Source organism: Callithrix jacchus, chromosome 13 (assembly GCF_049354715.1).
Source record: "Callithrix jacchus isolate 240 chromosome 13, calJac240_pri, whole genome shotgun sequence".
Taxonomy (NCBI): domain Eukaryota; kingdom Metazoa; phylum Chordata; class Mammalia; order Primates; family Cebidae; genus Callithrix; species Callithrix jacchus.
In genome coordinates, this window is record NC_133514.1 from 123,488,220 (window position 1) to 123,504,638 (window position 16,419).

Below are 16,419 nucleotides of genomic sequence, written 5' to 3' on the forward strand. Positions count from 1 at the left end.
AGAGCATACTGAGTTGGTGTATATTCTCCAAAACAAAGTAGAATAAGACATTGTATATTTTCTCTAACAGACTATATTCAGAGCCATTTTCTTATAAGTTTGGGGCGCCTATATATGATTTAGATTTTTTTCGATTCACGTAAAGTTAGAATTTCGGTATTTCACATAAGAGAGCATCGTGAGTTGGTCTGTATACTCCAAAACAGGGTAATATAACGTATTGTATATATGTTATAACAGTCTATATTAAAAGCCATTTTCTATTAACTTTGGGGCGCCTAGATATTATTTAGGTTTTTTTGATTGGCGTATAATTAGAATTTCCATATTTTACATGAAAGAGCATATTGAGTTGGTGTATATACTCCAAAACAGAGTAGGAAAAGGCATTGTATACTTTTTCTGACACATTATATTCAGAGAAATTTTGCTTTTAAAATTGGGGTGCCTAGATAATATTTAGATTTTTTTCTATTCACGTAAAATTAGAATTTCGATATTTTACATGAGAGAGCACATTGAGTTGGTGTATATACTACAAAACAGGGTAGAAGAGGGCATTGTATATTTTTTCTGACAGATTCTATTCAGAGCAATTTTGTTTTTAACATTGGTGTGCCTAGATTATATTTAGATTTTTTCGATTCGGGTAAAATTAGAATTTCTGTATTTTACATGAGAGAGCATATGGAGTTGGTGTATATACTCCAAAAAAGAGTAGAATAGGGCATTGTATATTTTTTCTGACAGATTATATTCAGAGCAATTTTGTTTTTAACATTGGGGTACCGAGATAATATTTATATTTTTTTCATTCGGGTAAAATTAGAATTTCTGTATTTTACATGATAGAGCATATGCAGTTGGTGTATATACATTAAAACAAAGTAGAATAGGTCATTGTATATTTTTTCTGACAGATTATATTCAGAGCAGTTTTGTTTTTAACATTGGGGTGCCTTGATAATATTTAGATTTTTTCGATTCAGGTAAAATTAGAATTTGTGTATTTTACATGAGAGAGCATACTGAGTTGGTGTATATACTCCAAAACAGAGTAGAATAAGGCATTGTATATTTTTTCTAACAGACTATATTAAGAGCCATTTTCTTTTAACTTCGAGGCGCCTAGATATTATTTAGATTCTTTTTGATTCTTGTAAAATTAGAATTTCTGTATTTTACATCAGAGAGCCTATGGAGTTGGTGTATATACTCCAAAATAGAGTAGAAAAGGACTCTGTATATTTTTTCTGACAGATTATATTCAGAGCAATTTTGCTTTTAACATTGGGGGGCCTAGATAATATTTAGAATTTTTTCGATTCAAGTAAAATTTGAATTTCGTTATTTTACATGAGAGAGCATACTGAGTTGGTGTACATACTCAAGGTATACTATCATGTCGTCTGCAAATAGAGACAATTTGGCTTCCACCTTTCCTATTTGAATACCCTTTATTTCTTTTTCTTGCCTGATTGCTCTGGCTAGAACTTCCAGGACTATATTGAATAGCAGTGGTGAGAGAGGGCATCCTTGTCTAGTACCAGATTTCAAAGGGAATGCTTCCAGTTTTTGCCCATTCAGTATGATATTGGCTGTTGGTTTGTCATAAATAGCTTTTATTACTTTGAGATACGTTCCATCGATACTGAGTTTATTGGGGGTTTTTAGCATAAAGGGCTGTTGAATTTTGTCAAATGCCTTCTCTGCGTCAATTGAGATAATCATGTGGTTTTTGTTTTTGGTTCTGTTTATGTGGTGAATTACGTTGATAGACTTGCGTATGTTGAACCAGCCTTGCATCCCTGGGATGAATCCTACTTGATCATGATGAATAAGTTTTTTGATTTGCTGTTGCAATCGGCTTGCCAATATTTTATTGAAGATTTTTGCATCTATATTCATCATGGATATTGGCCTGAAGTTTTCTTTTCTCGTTGGGTCTCTGCCGGGTTTTGGTATCAGGATGATGTTGGTCTCATAAAATGATTTGGGAAGGATTCCCTCTTTTTGGATTGTTTGAAATAGTTTTAGAAGGAATGGTACCAGCTCCTCCTTGTGTGTCTGGTAGAATTCGGCTGTGAACCCATCTGGACCTGGGCTTTTTTTGTGAGGTAGGCTCTTAATTGCTGCCTCAACTTCAGACCTTGTTATTGGTCTATTCATAGTTTCAGCTTCCTCCTGGTTGAGGCTTGGGAGGACACAGGAGTCCAGGAATTTATCCATTTCTTCCAGGTTTACTAGTTTATGTGCATAGAGTTGTTTATAATATTCTCTGATGATGGTTTGAATTTCTGTGGAATCTGTGGTGATTTCCCCTTTATCATTTTTTATTGCATCTATTTGGTTGTTCTCTCTTTTATTTTTAATCAATCTGGCTAGTGGTCTGTCTATTTTGTTGATCTTTTCAAAAAACCAGCTCTTGGATTTATTCATTTTTTGAAGGGTTTTTCGTGTCTCAATCTCCTTCAGCTCAGCTCTGATCTTAGTAATTTCTTGTCTTCTGCTGGGTTTTGAGGTTTTTTGATCTTGCTCCTCTAGCTCTTTCAATTTTGACGATAGGGTGTCAATTTTGGATCTCTCCATTCTCCTCATATGGGCACTTATTGCTATATACTTTCCTCTAGGGACTGCTTTAAATGTGTCCCAGAGGTTCTGGCACGTTGTGTCTTCGTTCTCATTGGTTTCGAAGAACTTCTTTATTTCTGCCTTCATTTCGTTGTTTACCCAGTCAACATTCAAGAGCCAGTTGTTCAGTTTCCATGAAGCTGTGCGGTTCTGGGTCGGTTTCTGAATTCTGAGTTCTAACTTGATTGCACTATGGTCTGAGAGGCTGTTTGTTATGATTTCAGTTGTTTTGCATTTGTTGAGCAGTGCTTTACTTCCAATTATGTGGTCAATTTTAGAGTAGGTGTGATGTGGTGCTGAGAAGAATGTGTATTCTGTGGATTTGGGGTGGAGAGTTCTGTAAATGTCCACCAGGTTTGCTTGCTCCAGGTCTGAGTTCAAGCCCTGGGTATCCTTGTTGATTTTCTGTCTGGTTGATCTGTCTAGTATTGACAGTGGAGTGTTAAAGTCTCCCGCTATTATTGTGTGGGAGTCTAAGTCCTTCTGTAAGTCATTAAGAACTTGCCTTATGTATCTGGGTGCTCCTGTGTTGGGTCCATATATGTTTAGGATCGTTAGCTCTTCTTGTTGTATCGATCCTTTTACCATTATGTAATGGCCTTCTTTGTCTCTTTTGATCTTTGTTGCTTTAAAGTCTATTTTATCAGAGATGAGAATTGCAACTCCTGCTTTTTTTTGCTTTCCATTAGCTTGGTAAATCTTCCTCCATCCCTTTATTTTGAGCCTTTGTGTATCCTTGCATGTGAGATGGGTTTCCTGGATACAGCACACTGATGGGTTTTGGATTTTTATCCAATTTGCCAGTCTGTGTCTTTTGATTGGTGCATTTAGTCCATTTACATTTAGGGTTAATATTGTTATGTGTGAATTTGATACTGCCATTTCGATTCTAAGTGGCTGTTTTGCCTGTTAGTTGTTGTAGATTCTTCATTATGTTGAAGCTCTTTAGCATTCAGTGTGATTTTGGAATGGCTGGTACTGATTGATCCTTTCTATGTGTAGTGCCTCTTTTAGGAGCTCTTGTAAAGCAGGCCTGGTGGTGACAAAATCTCTGAGTACTTGCTTGTTCGCAAAGGATTTTATTCTTCCTTCACTTCTGAAGCTCAGTTTGGCTGGATATGAAATTCTGGGTTGAAAGTTCTTTTCTTTAAGAATGTTGAATATTGGCCCCCACTCTCTTCTGGCTTGTAGTGTTTCTGCCGAGAGATCTGCTGTGAGTCTGATGGGCTTCCCTTTGTGGGTGACCCGACCTTTCTCTCTGGCTGCCCTTAGTATTCTCTCCTTTATTTCAACCCTGTTGAATCTGACGATTATGTGCCTTGGGGTTGCCCTTCTTGCGGAATATCTTTGTGGTGTTCTCTGTATTTCCTGCAATTGAGTGTTGGCTTGTCTTGCTAGGTGGGGGAAATTTTCCTGGATGATGTCCTGAAGAGTATTTTCCAGCTGGGATTCATTCTCTTCGTCCCCTTCTGGTACACCTATCAAACGTAGGTTAGGTCTTTTCACATAGTCCCACATTTCTTGTAGACTTTGTTCATTCCTTTTTGCGCTTTTTTCTCTGATCTTGGTTTCTTGTTTTATTTCATTGAGTTGGTCTTCGACTTCAGATATTCTTTCTTCTGCTTGGTCAATTCGGCTATTGAAACTTGCGTTTGCTTCGCGAAGTTCTCGTATTGTGTTTTTCAGCTCCTTTAATTCATTCATATTCCTCTCTAAGGGATCCATTCTTGTTATCATTTCCTCGAATCTTTTTTCAAATCTTTTTTCAAGGTTCTTAGTTTCTTTGCATTGATTTAATACATGATCTTTTAGCTCACAAAAGTTTCTCATTATCCATCTTCTGAAGTCTAATTCCGTCATTTCGTCACAGTCATTCTCCGTCCAGCTTTGTTCCCTTGCTGGTGAGGAGTTTTGGTCCTTTCTAGGAGGCGATGTGTTCTTGTTTCGGGTGTTTTCCTCCTTTTTGCGCTGGTTTCTTCCCATGTTTGTGGATTTGTCCGCTGGTCGTCTGCGTAGTTGCTGACTTTTCGTTTGGGTCTCTGAGTGGACACCCAGAATGTTGATGATGAAGTATTTCTGTTGCTTGGTTTTCCTTCTACCAGTCTAGCCCCTTCGCTGTACGACTGTTGAGGTCCGCTCCAGACCCTGCTTGTCTGGGGTGCACCTCTAGTAGCCGTGGCACAGCGAGGGATGCTACCAGTTTCTTTTTCTGCTCTCTTTGTCCCAGGATGATGCCTGCCTAATGACAGTCTTTTGGATATAGAGGGGTCAGGGAGCTGCTTGAGGAGACAGTTTGTACTTTATAGGGGTTTAATTGCTGAGCTGTGCACTCTGTTGTTCATTCAGGGCTGTTGGGCTGCTATGTTTGATTCTGCTGCAACACAGCTCATTAAACAACCCTTTTTTTTTTTTCTCAAATGCTCTGTGTTGAGGGGTTTGGGCTTTATTTTTGGATGTCCGATCAGGTGTCCTGCCCAGCTCAAAGGCAGACTAGCCACTGTTTGGCTGCCGAGGCTCCGCCCTGCTGTTGTGTGATTCGCGCTGTTCCTGCCGGCTCTGCTGTGGTCTCCGCCACACCCTGCTGCGGAGTCTCTTCGTTGTAGTGTGTTGACTCAGCAAAGGCAGGCTGCGTCAGCAGTGGGCGTGTATCTCAGTAGGGACGGGTTGCCTCGGCAACGGCTGGCTGCGTCAGCAGTGCGCGTGTATCTCAGTTGGGGCGGGTTGCCTCGGCACCGGCTGGCTGCCTCAGCAGTGGGCGTGCACATCAGTTGGGGCAGGTTGCCTCCGCAGTGGTGGACGCCCCTCCCCCACAGAGCGTCTCGGTCCGTCTGCCCGGGACAGTTTGAAATCGCGGTTTCGTTCGTCCCACTGGGTATCCCAAACGATCTGTCCCTGCAATCCCCTGGGCTGGACTACTGTGCAAGTCTCGTTCAGTCTCAAGTCCAGCCCTCTCAAGTCTCAGGTTGCCGGTTCAAGAAGGCACCCGGACAAGCGCGCCCTGTGGGGATTGCTGGGTAGGGCCGGCCGCCGCCGCCCCGGCTGCCGGCTTCGCCAGGCAGACCTACTGCCTGGCGTCCCGTGTCTTTTTATACTTGGGAGTTTCCCCGTTCTGTGGGCAACAAAGATCAGTCTGGAAATGCAGCACTGACTCACCGTTTGCGAATTCAACGCGGGCTCCAAACCTGGGTTGTTCTCACAGCGCCATCTTGAGTCCCCTCCCGCAAACTCGCAATTTTGTTTTTAACATTGGGGTGCCTAGATAATATTTAGATTTTTTTCGATTCGCTTAAATATAGGATTTCTGTATTTTACATGAGAGAGCATATGGAGTTGGTGTATATACTTCAAAACAGAGTAGAATAGGGCATTGTATATTTTTTATGAGAGATTACATTCAGAGCAATTTTGTTTTTAACATTTGGGTGCCTAGATAATGTTTAGATTTTGTCGATTCGGGTAAAATTTAAATTTCGGTATTTTACATGAAACAGCATACTGAGTTGGTGTATATACTCCAAAACAGAGTAGAATAAGGCATTGTATATTTTTTCTAACAGACTATATTCAGAGCCATTTTCTATTAACTTTGGGGCGCCTAGATATCTGTTAGGTTTTTTTCCGTTCACATAAAATTAGAATTTCTGTATTTTACATGAAAGAGCATATGGAGTTTTTGTATATACTTCAAAACAGAGTAGAATAGGGCATTATATATTATTTATGACAGATTATGTTCAGAGCAATTTTGCTTTTAACCTTCGGGTGCCTAGATAATATTTAGATTTTTTCGATTCGCTTAAATATAGAATTTGTGTATTTTACATGTGACAGCATATGGAGTTGTTGTATATACTCCGAAACAGAATAGAATAGGGCATTGTATATTTTTTCTGACAGATTATATTCAGAGCAATTTTGCTTTTAACTTTGGGGTGCCTAGATAATATTTAGATTTTTTTAGATCCACGTAAATTTAGAATTTCTCTATTTTACATGAGAGAGAATAGTGAGTTGGTTTATATACTCCAAAACAGAGTAGAATAAGGCATTGTTTATCTTATCTTACAGACTATATTCAGAGCCATTTTCTTTAGCTTTGGGGCGCCTAATATTCTTTAGGTTTTTTTCCATTCACTTAATATTAGAATTTCGGTATTTTACATGAGAGAGCATATTGAGTTGGTGTATGTACTCCAAAACAGAGTAGAATAGGGCATTGTATATTTTTTCTGACAGATTATGTTCAGAGCACGTTTTTTTTACATTGGGGTGCCTACATAATATTTATATTTCTTCAATTCAGGTAAAATTAGAATTTCGGTATTTTACATGAGAGAGGATACTGAGTTGGTGTATATACTCCAAAACAGATTAGAATAAGGCATTGTATATTTTTTTTAACAGACTATATTCAGAGCCATTTTCTTTTAACTTTGGGTTGCCTAGATATTATTTATATTTTTTTCAATTCGCATAAAATTAGAATTTCTCTATTTTACATGAGAGCGCATATTGAGTTGCTGCATATACTCCAAAACAGAGTAGAAAAGGGCATTGTATATTTTTTCTGATAGATTATATTCCGAGCAATTTTGCTTTTAACCTTGGGGTGCCTAGATAATATTTAGATTTTTTTCGATTCACTTAAATATAGAATTTCTGTATTTTACATGAGAGAGCATATTGAGTTGGTGTATATACTCCAAAGCAGAGTAGAATATGGAATTGTATATTTTTTCTGACAGATTATATTAAGAGCAATTTTCCTTTTAACATTTGGGTGCCTAGATAATATTTAGATTACTTTCGATTCACTGAAATATAATATTTCTGTATTTTATATTAGAGAGCATATGGAGTTGGTGTATATACTCCAAAACAGAGTAGAATATGTTATTGTATATTTTTTCTGACAGATTATATTTAGAGCAGTTTTTTTTTGTTAACATTGGGGAGCTTTGATAATATTTAGATATTTTCGATTAGGGTAAAATTAGAATATTTGTATTTTTCCTGAAAGAGCATATTGAGTTTGTGTATATACTACAGAACAGAGTAGAAAAGGGCATTGTATATTTTCTCTGACAGATTATACCCAGAACAATATTGTTTTCAACATTGGGGTGCCTAGATAATATTTAGATTTTCTCGATTCACTTAAATATAGAGTTTCTGTATTTTACATGAGAGAGCATATGGAGTTGGTGTATATACTCCAAAACAGAGTAGAATAGGCCATTATATATTATTTCTGAGAGAGTATATTCAGAGCAATTTTGCTTTTAACCTTCGAGTGCCTAGATAATATTTAGATTTTTTCGATTCGCTTTAATATAGAATTTCTGTATTTTACATGAGAGAGCATATGGAGTTGGTGTATGTACTCCAAAACAAAGTAGAATAGGGTATTGTATATTTTTTCTGACAGATTATATTCAGGGCAAGTTTTTTTTTAACATTGGGTGCCTAGATAATATTTAGATTATTTCGATTCGGGTAAAATTAGAATTTTGATATTTTACATGAGAGAGCATACTGAGTTGGTTTATATACTCCAAAACACAGTAGAATCAGGCATTGTGTATTTTTCTTAACAGACTATATTCAGAGCCATATTCTTTTAACTTTAGGGCTCCAAGATATTATTTAGATTTTTTTTGATTCACATAAATTTCGAATTTCTGTATTTTACGTGAGAGAGCATATTGACGTGGTATATATACTACAAAAGAAAGTAGAAAAGGCCATTTTATATTTTTTATGTCAGATTATATTCAGAGCAATATTGCTTTTAACATTGGGGTGCCTAGAAAATATTTAGATTTTTTTTTCTCTTCTGGTAAAATTAGAATTTCGGTATTTTACATGAGAGGGCATATTGAGTTGGTGTATATACTCCAAAACAGAGTAGAAAAGGGCATTGTGTATTTTTTCAGACAGATTATATTCAGAGCAATTTTGCTTTTAACATTGGGGTGCCTAGATAATATTTAGATTATTTTCGATTCACGTAAAATTAGAATTTTGGTATTTTACATGAGAGAGCATACTGAGTTTTTGTATACACTTTAAAACAGAGTGGAAAAGGGCATTGTATATTTTTTCTGACAGATTATATTCTGAGAAATTTTGCTTTTTACATTGAGGTGCCTAGATAATATTTAGATTTTTTTCGATTCGCTTATATATAGAATTTATGTATTTTATATTAGATAGCATATGGAGTTGTTGTATATACTCCAAAAAAAGTAGAATAGGGCATTGTATATTTTTTCTGACAGATTATATTCAGAGAAATTTTGTTTTTAACATTGGGGTGCCTAGAGAATATATAGATTTTTTCGATTCCGGTAAAATTAGAATTTCTGTATTTTACATGAGTGGGCATATGGAATTGGTGTATATACTCCAAATAAGAGTAGAAAGGGCATTGTATATTTTTTCTGAAATATTATATTCAGAGCAATTTCGTTTTTAACATTGGGGTACCTAGATAATATTTATGTTTTTTCGATTCAGTTAAAAGTAGAATTTCTGTATTTTACATCAGGGAGCATACTGCGTTGGTGTATATACTGTGAAACAGAGTAGAATACGGCATTGTATATTTTCTCTAACAGACTATATTCAGAGCCATTTTCTTTTAACTTTGGGGCACGTAGATATTATTTAGATTTTTTTCGATTCACATAAAATTAGAATTTTGGTATTTTACATGAGAGAGCATACTGAGTTGGTTTATATACCCCAAAACAGAGTAATATAAGGCATTGTATATTTTTTCTAACAGTCTATATTAACAGCCGTTTTCTATTAACTTTGTGGTGCCTAGATATTATTTAGATTTTTTTCGATTCGAGAATAATAAGAATTTCCGTATTTTACATGAAAGATCATATTCAGTTGGTGTATATACTCCAAAAGAGAATAGAAAAGGCACTGTATATTTTTTCTGACAGATTTTATTCAGAGCAATTTTGCTTTTAACATTGGGGAGCCTAGATAATATTTAGATTTTTCTCGATTCACATAAAATTAAAATTTTGTTATTATACATGAGAGTGTATATTGACTTGGTGTATATACTACAAAACAGACTAGAAAAGGGCATTGTATATTTGTTCTGACAGATTATATTCAGAGAAATTTTGTTTTACACATAGGGGTGCCTAGATAATATTTAGATTTTTTTCGAGTCTCTTAAATATAGAATTTCTGTATTTTACATGAGAGAGCATATGGAGTTGGTGTATAGTCCAAAACAGAGAAGAATCGGGCATTGTATATTTTTTCTGACAGATAATATTCAGAGAAATTTTGTTTTTAGCATTGGGGTGCCTAGATAATATTTAGATTTATTCGATTCTGGTAAAATTAGAATTTCTGTATTTTACATGAGACAGCATACTGAGTTGGTGTATATACTCCAAAACATAGTAGAATACGGCATTGTATATTTCTTCTAACAGACTATATTCAGAGCCATTTTCTTTTTTTTTTTTTTTTTTCAGAGCCATTTTCTTTTAACTTTGGGTCGCCTGGTTATTATTTAGATTTTTTTCGATTCGCGTAAAATTAGAATTTCGGTATTTTACATGAAAGAGCAGAGTGAGTTGGTGTATATACTCCAAAACAGAGTAGTAAAGAGCATTGTATATTTTTTCTGACAGATCATACTCAGAGCAATTTTGCTTTTAACATTGGGGTGCCTAGATAATATTTAGATTTTTTAGATTCGGGTAAAATTAGAATTTCTGTATTTTACATGAGAGAGCATACTGAGTTGGTTTATATACTCTAAAACAGAGTAGAATAAGGCATTGTATATTTTCTCTAACACACTATATTCAGAGCCATTTTCTTTTAACTTTGGGGCACCTAGATATTATTTACATTGTTTTTTGATTCGTGTAAAATCTGAATTTCGGTATTTTACATGAGAGAGCATATTAAATTGGTGTATATACTACAAAACAGAGTCTAAAAAGGCATTGTATATTTTTTCTGACAGATTATATTCAGAGCAATTTTGCTTTTAACATTGGGGTGCCTAGATAATTTTTAGATTTTTTTCCATTCCCTTAAATACAGAATTTTTGTATTGTACATGAGAGAGCATATGGAGTTGGTGTATATACTCCAAAACAGAGTAGAATAGGGCAATGTATATTTATTCTTACAGATTATATTAAGAGCAATTTTGCTTTTAACATTGGGGTGCCTAGATAATATTTAGATTTCTTTCGATTCGCTTAAATATAGAATTTCTGTATTTTACATGAGAGAGCATATGGAGTTGGTGTATATACTCCAAAACAGAGTAGAATAGGGCATTCTATATTTTTTCTGACAGATTATATTCAACGTAATTTTTTTTCTCACATAGGGGTGCCTAGATTATATTTAGATTTTTTCGATTCGGGTAAAATTAGAATTTCTGTATTTTACATGAGAGAGCATATTGAGTTGATGTATATACTACAAAACAGAATAGAAAATGGCATTGTATATTTTTTCTGACAGACTATATTCAGAGCAATTTTACTTTTAATATTGAGGTGCCTAGATAATATTTAGATTATCTTCGATTCTCTTAAATATATAATTTTTGTATTTTATATGAGAGAGCATACTGAACTGGTGTATATACTCCAAAACAGAGTATAATAAGACATTGTATATTTTTTCTAACAGACTATATTCAGATCCATTTTCTTTTAACTTTTGGGCGTTGTGATATTATTCAGATTTTTTCCGATTCGCGTAAAATTAGAATTTCGGTTTTTACATGAGAGTGCATATTGTGTTGGTGAATATACTCAAAAACAGATTAGAAATGGGCATTGTATATTTTTTCTGACATATTATATTCGGAGCAATTTTGCTTTTTACATTGGGGTGCCTAGATAATATTTAGATTTTTTTCAATTCGCTTAAATATAGAATTTATGTATTTTTTATTTGAGAGCATATGAAGTTGGTGTATATACTCCATAACAGAGTAGAATAGGGCATTGTATATTTTTTCTGACAGACTATATTCAGAGAAATTTTGTTTTTAACATTGGGGTGCCTAGATAATATTTAGATTTTTTCGATTCGGGTAAAATTAGAATTTTGATATTTTACATGAGAGAGCATACTGAGTTGGTGTATATACTCCAAAACAGAGTAGAATAAGGCATTGTATATTTTTTCTAACAGGCTATATTTAGAGCCATTTTCTTTTAACTTTGGGGCACCTAGATATTATTTAGATTTTTTTTGATTCGCTTAAATACAGAATTTCTGTATTTTACATGAGAGAGCAGGTAGAGTTGGTGTATATACTCAAAAAAAGAGTAGAATAGGGCATTGTATATTTTTTCTGAGAGTTTATATTCAGAGCAATTTTGTTTTTAACATAAAGGTGTCTTGATAATATTTAGATTTTTTCGATTCGTGTAAAATTAGAATTTCTGTATTTTACACGAGAGAGCATACTGAGTTGGTGTATATACTCCAAAACAGAATAGAAAAAGGTATTGTAGTGTATACTTTTTCTAACATACTATATTCAGAGCCATTTTCTTTTAACTTTGAGGCTCCTAGATATTATTTAGATTTTTTTCGATTCGCTTAAATATAGAATTTCTGTATTTTACATGAGAGAGCATATTGAATTGCTGTATATAATCCAACACAGAGTAGAAAAGGGCATTATATATTTTTTCTGACAGATTATATTCAGAGCAATTTTGCTTTTAACATAGGGGTTTCTAGATAATATTTAGATTTTATTTGATTCCCGTAAAATTAGAATTTTGGTATTTTATATGAGAGCATATTGATTTGGTGTATATACTAAAAAACAGAGTAGAAAATGGCATTGTATATTTTTTCTGACAGTTTATATTCAGAGCAATTTTTCTTTCAACATTGGGGTGCCTCGATAATATTTAGATTTTTATCGATTCGCTTAAAGATAGAATTTCTGTATTTTACATGAGAGAGCATATGGAGTTGATGTATATACTCCAAAACAGAGTAGAATAGGGCATTGTATATTTTTTCTGACAGATTATATTCAGAGCAATTTTGTTTTTAACATTGAGGTGCCTAGATAATATTTAGATTTCTTCGATTCGGTTAAGTTAGAATTTCGGAATTTTACATGAGAGAGCATAGTGAGTTGGTGTATATACTCCAAAATAAAGTAGAATAAAGCATTGTATAATTTTTCTAACTGACTATATTCAGAGCCATTTTCTTTTAAATTTGGGGTGCCTAGATATTATTTAGATTTATTTCGATTCGCATAAAATTAGAATTTCGGTATTTTACATGATAGAGAATATTGCGTTAATGTATATATTCGAAAACAGAGTAGAAAAGGGCATTGTATATTTTTTTCTGACACATTGTATTCAGAGAAATTTTGCTTTTAACATTGGGGTGCCTAGATAATATGTAGATTATTTTCGATTCGCTTAAATATAGATTGTCTGTATTTTACATGAGAGAACATATTGAGTTGGTGTATGTACTCCAAAACAGAGTAGAATAGGGCATTGTATATTTTTTCTGACAGATCATATTCAGAGCAATTTTTTTTTTTTTTGGTTAACATTCCAAACATGTATAACCAATGAACATGGCCTAAGTTTTTTTTTATTGGTATTCACTTCAGTAACTTGAATCCACAGATATAAGCAGTATATAACCAGAAAGTTACAAGTAAACACAAATTATACATGCAAATTTCTGTTCACAAAGGTCACATGTGCAGGTACATGAATTAGAAGCGTGCATCTAGGATTATGGCCAAACTTTTTAAAATGCAGAACTGTAAAATTACATCTTGAAAATATGAAGAGATCGTCTACACACTTCAAAAATTAAATGTTGCTTATACCAGAGATGTATGACAATTATGGGATTCAAGTGACAAGCAATAAGATCTCAAAAATTAATACTGGTCAAAGAGAACGGGAATATTTTTACATTTCACTGAAAATACATTGACTACTAGAATACAAAATCTAGCAGGAACTCAGGGAAAAAAATTACAAAATCTAAAGCCAATTACTTAATATTTCTTATTACCTAAACAACAGCATGACATCAACAGAAAACTGCACCTGCATCTGAATTGCCAATCTCACATTGATGAAGTTCTCCAAAAATGAAATGCACCAAAACAGGTTCAAACTCCAAATGAAAAGTCTGCAAGGCTCAGATTAAAACATGGAATGTTTCAGATGAAAGTAATAAAAATACTATTGGTTTTGTTCTTTATTGAATGGAACAAAATGTTGACATTTCTTTGAAACTTGGAAATACTAAATTTCATTTTTCCAAATGGTTCTACATTTTCTTACTGGTGCAAGTTGTCTTAAGTATTAGCTTACAAAGTCAATCTCTACAAAGTACTTCAGTCTGTTGCCATTCTGATAAAACAAAAACTATTCATTAACTTAACTGTATGCATTTTTTTTTTGCTATAACACTTAACACATGAACAGACATCTATTATTTCTCCACTAAAACAAAAGAGTACAATAATTTTCTTCTAACTATCAGTATTGTATTTAAAAAAGGTTAACATTAAAAACAAAAAACCATTATTTTCTTTGAAATCATTTAATCTTCTTGCACATCTTAAGTTTCCTTCTTCTGCCTGCGTTCTTCTGCCAATTTATTCAGAAATTTCTTTAATTTCTGATAATGAGGAAGGCTGCTGCAGTGAGTATTCTTTGCAACTTCTTCATTTGTATAAAAGAGTGAACACAGCTTACAGTAAAACCCTGTTTTAGGTATCACATAGTCTATACCAACAGGAACGTTGGGCTGATACGGTCCAATTCTATACTCATCTGGGATTGTATAGTCCTCCTTGTTCTCATCACTTTGACCATCTGCATTTTCACTTGTATCTTTGTTGGGATCTTCAGCGTTCTCAGCAGATTCAGCACCTGGTTCTGTATTTTCCTCATTTTTAATTCCATTTTCCAACGCTGCTTCATTTTCTTGATCAAGTTCCTCGATCTTGTCCACCTTTTTAAGCTTATTCTTTGCTGCTGCTGAAGCACTTGCATCTTTTTTCACAGCTTTTTCTGAAGATTCCTTTTTTCCATCAGAAGTCACATCACCTAAATTAGCAAGATCGGCCTCGTCTCCCACTGAACTGCCACTTTCTAGCAGTGCTGCTGCTTCTTCTTCATCGACAAGTAGTTCATCTTCAGATTCAAGAAGCATATTAGGTTCCTGCTCTGTCTGGTCATCCTTTGTGTCTTTCTCACCATCGTCACCGGACTTCTCTTCTTGTTCTTTACCTTCGGTTGAACTTTCAGTCTTCTGGGAACCACCAGTCTTAGATTTCTTATCACTTGGAGATTCTTTGCCGTCTGGAGAATAAGATCTTTTCCGGGATTTATCTTTTTTCAGTAAATCAATGCCTCTGTTGGGAATCCTCAGTACCAGTTTTTTATATTTCTCAGACAGGTCAACCTTCACACATCTCCCCTGAAACCAAAGAGCTTTTTTCAAACAATGGTCAACCATTGCCATTGCATCTTCTCTTGTCTCCATCTCAATAAAAGCCTGACTTTTCATCCTCATCAATATGTAATTCTTTATTTTCCCATAGGGCTCAGCAAGCTTGAGGACAGCACTGTCAGAATAGCCAGAATGAGGCAAATTGCTGAGTGTATCACACGTCCAAGCTCTTGCTTTTGATCAAACTTCTGATCTGGCTTTCCTTCAGGTTTCTTTATTCTTTTATACTTCTGGGATAAATGAACTCTCACTGGCTTGCCAAATACTAACGCTGGTGTGGTTGTATAATAATCCACCGCGGCCTGAGCATCCTCTGTGGTTGCCATTTCAATAAATGCCTCATTAATTTTATTTAGAATCAGATGATTTGAAATGACTCCAAATGGTTCCACCAGTTGTAACAGCTGATATCTCAAGTTTTTCCCTCGTTGAAAATCCATGATGTGAACAACTCTGCTAGTTTCCACTCTGCCTTTTTGCATGTGTCTAGGTCCCTGCAGGTTTCCATTTCCAGCACCCAGATTTCCTCTTGGCCCAACTGCTGGTCCCCCAAGATGAAACGAGGGAGGTGGAGGTCCCAGAATTCCTGGTGCTGGATTTGTAGACTGCTGCAACATGAATGGATCACCCATTGTATGTCCTGTATCATTGTCAGGATTCCATTCTGGGTAGATTTCAAGAAGAAGCTGGCATCGACGACTGTGACTTGCTCCATTGATATGTTGACTCCACTCCTTAGGGAAAGGGAGAGGAAAAAGGAGATGTACCTCTCTCCCAGCGAGCGGGACGCGGACTCAGAGCAATTTTTTTTTAACATTGGGGTGCCTAGATAATATTTAGGTTTCTTAGATTCAGGTAAAATTAGAATTTCTGTATTTTACATGATAGAGCATACTGAGTTGGTGTATATACTCCAAAATATAGTAGAATAAATCATTGTATATTTTCTCTAACACACTATATTCAGAGCCATTTTCTTTTAACTTTGGGGCACCTTGGTATTATTTAGATTTTTTTTGATTCACATAAAATCAGAATTTCGGTATTTTACATGAGAGAGCATATTAACTTGTTTTATATACTATAAAACAGAGTTGAAAAAGGCATGTATATTTTTTCTAACAGATTACATTCAGAGCAATTTTGCTTTTAACATTGGGGTGCCTAGATAATTTTAGATTTATTTCCATTTGCTTAAATACAGAATTTTTTTATTTTACATGAGAGAGCATATGGAGTTGGTGTATATAC

The 16,419-nt window shown here is 34.8% G+C and overlaps 1 pseudogene; it reads right to left on the reverse strand.

The window, feature by feature from the left end:
* Window positions 1-13,892: 13,892 nt before the first annotated feature.
* Window positions 13,893-15,958, reverse strand: LOC144578900 (matrin-3 pseudogene; annotated as a pseudogene).
* Window positions 15,959-16,419: the final 461 nt, after the last annotated feature.